The sequence below is a fragment of the Aptenodytes forsteri genome, unplaced genomic scaffold (assembly GCF_000699145.1).
Source record: "Aptenodytes forsteri isolate BGI_AS27 unplaced genomic scaffold, ASM69914v1 Scaffold68, whole genome shotgun sequence".
Taxonomy (NCBI): domain Eukaryota; kingdom Metazoa; phylum Chordata; class Aves; order Sphenisciformes; family Spheniscidae; genus Aptenodytes; species Aptenodytes forsteri.
Window position 1 is genome coordinate 2,672,489 of NW_008795382.1, and position 2,952 is coordinate 2,675,440.

At 45.0% G+C, this 2,952-nt stretch overlaps 1 long non-coding RNA gene across 1 annotated transcript in view; it reads right to left on the reverse strand.

Moving 5' to 3' along the window:
- The window catches only part of LOC103900040, a 5,928-nt gene extending 3,591 nt beyond the window's left edge, over nucleotides 1–2,337 (reverse strand). The window contains exons 1-2 of the long non-coding RNA XR_657641.1: nucleotides 2,272–2,337; nucleotides 1,148–1,197 (exon numbers count right to left, since the gene is read on the reverse strand). This is a non-coding gene — a long non-coding RNA (uncharacterized LOC103900040). The remainder of the gene's footprint in view (nucleotides 1–1,147; nucleotides 1,198–2,271) is intronic.
- Nucleotides 2,338–2,952: the final 615 nt, after the last annotated feature.

The following is a 2,952-nucleotide window of genomic DNA, read 5'->3' on the forward strand; positions in this document are numbered from 1 at the left end:
ATTGATAAAGATATTGAACAGAACTGGCCCCAATACTGAGCCCTGGCAAACACTTGTGACCGGCCGCCAAGTGGATTGAACTCCATTCACCACAACTCTTCGGGCAAGATGTTGTTGGCTGAGTGTTTTATTAACGTTGGGAACAGGGTGCAATTTTCTCCATATGCTAAATCCACACCCAACTGTTTCTAGATCATGCCAATACTTTGGAAACAACAAACTTAAGTGCCTGTTTCCACCATCTCCTCCACTCCCAGGTGGAATTCTTGATATCGAAACCCTGCAAAACTCAAGAGGTGCCCTTTCAGACAGAACAGGCAGCAAGCAAGGATGTCTTCCAGGCCATAAAGGATTGTTGAAGGCAAGAACAGAACTCAACAGAGCTGTCACTTCTCTTTGTCCTTGCAAAAGAAAAAAAAAAAAGAAACCAAACGGAAAGGACCTTCCCCTGATGCAGTTAAAATTGGCATCATTTTAACTGCTTTTCAAAGGAAATTTGCTCCATCTTCTGCTGGTTCTCTGGAGAAAGAGGTACACGTGGAAACAATGCCAAGCTACTAATCTCTCAGCAGTTGCAAGTTTCAGGCACAGGAAGCCACTTCATCTCTGCCCCTTAATGATGTTAACATGTCAGGAGAGCAAATCTCCAAGGACTCAGGACTATTAAGAGTAAAGAATACTGGAGTTTGCCATTCCTCCACAACAATAAAAGGTATGATATACAAGAAACCTGAATTAGCTTTTAACATAGCTAGCGTGTTAGTAAAACATAGGAGCTTCACTTCTAAAACGTAGAACGCGATGGCAGAAAAATCAGTTGTATCTCTTACCTGTCACATAAACAAGGTATTCATTAAGAGAATAACTGTCTGCCACACTGAAGGACAGGGCTAGCTTCTCTACCCTGTCCCTCCACAGCTGTTCATCCTTCACGATTTAATATTAAAGAAAAAAAAAGTGAAAGTAAGAAATAATTGTCAGGTTGCTCATCATTCCTGAGTGCTCACAGGTCTCAGAGCACTAGTGAAGACACAGCCTTTTCCTCTCTGCCACCTAATGACACAAACGCGGCACTACAGCCACATCTGCAACACGAGCTGGGGCATGGAGCTAATCAACAGGGGAACTCGCATCCGCTACTGCTCACCTCAGGTCTTTGAGAAGAGCTCCCCAGTCTGCCACGTCACACGGCTTTCTCTGGAAAAGAAGTGGAAAATATATACAGCATTTATGTTATATATTTAGACGTGCTTCAAAGCCTGGTTATAAGGTTATTGTTTCACTGACGACAGAAATTTGAAAGGCCCAGTAAGAGAGGGAAGCTAAAGAAATAAATGCGTAGCACAGGCATGTTTTTATTTTCAGATAGGAACAGGGTCGGGGCTGCCAGCATGCGACTCCCAGGACGCGCTCCCAGTGATGTGACCAACTTGCCGCGTGGCTTTAGACAGATCACTTCAGCTCATTCTTCTGTAACACAAGTCTACGTACCAACAGGATCCTACCGTTTTCAAGGCTAAACCATCAGAAAGCCACGCACAGCCTTTCTGCTGCACATCCACCACAGGTCAAACAGAACACCTTCCTATTCTATTACATACAATCTCACATTTAAGGCAAGTAAAAAAAAAAAAAAAAGGCTTAGTTTCTCAAGAGTCTCCTATTAACCAACCTTTATAAATAATGTCAGGCTATCAATCACTCTGAGTGCTCACGGGTTTCAGAACAAACGAGAGTAGAACATAGCCTGTCTCTCTCTGCCACCTAATGACACAAAGATGCCACAGCAGCCACCTTTGCAACGCCTGTGGCAGGCTGAAAAAGAAAACCCACAAAGACTGAAAAAGGTGGTATTTACAGGTATTTATAAGAACAAGATTACATCACCTACACAGAAAGTAGCATTACAAAGGTATCTTTAACCAACCTATTTATAAATAATGTCAGGCTATCAATCACTCTGAGTGCTCACGGGTTTCAGAACAAACGAGCGTAGAACATAGCCTGTCTCTCTCTGCCACCTAATGACACAAAGATGCCACAGCAGCCACCTTTGCAACGCCTGTGGCAGGCTGAAAAAGAAAACCCACAAAGACTGAAAAAGGTGGTATTTACAGGTATTTATAAGAACAAGATTACATCACCTACACAGAAAGTAGCATTACAAAGGTATCTGGTGCACCTGGAGATACTAAATGTAACACACCACTTCGAGAGTTGATAAGATGCCTGAAACTTACTTGGACAGCCTTTGTGTTAAGCACCACTTACCCTTGATTTTTCAAGGCGCAACCTTTTTCACTTCACCCTTTGTCTTCTGCCAGGCTGAAGACAGACAAATAAAGGGAGAAGAATGCAGTTAATAACAAACAAGTGTTTAGCTGACTGCATAACAACCTTCTTTGTGAACTGCACCACTTAACAGAAAAGCAGATTAAAACATTAAAAAAATTAAAAAATTGTTGAATAGACTCACTTTAGTTACTCAAATCTTTAAAAACATTTCCCTCAAAACCTGAAAAGGTGGCAGCCCTCAATTTTCTTCCCTCCTTCTATCCCCGACTACCCCGAACCGATCCTCTACCCCATCCACCGCGGTTGGGCTCGATGATCTTAAAGGTCTTTCCAACCCAAATGATTCTATAAGCACAGCAGCGCCTGGAGCAAACAGGGCGGGGCCCAGGGGGGTCTCCGGTCTCCTCTACCCCATCCACCGCGGTTGGGCTCGATGATCTTAAAGGTCTTTTCCAACCCAAATGATTCTATGAACACAGCAGCGCCTGGAGCAAACAGGGCGCGGGACGGGGCCCAGGGGGGTCTCCTCCTGGCGGTGCCCGGCCACGTGGCTGAGCGGGGCACGTTTTGTCCCCCGTCTGAGGCCCAGAAACCTGGAGAGGGCGAGCAGGCGAGACTGGGGACTAGAGCCTGATTTTCCTGGGGGGGGGGGGGGGG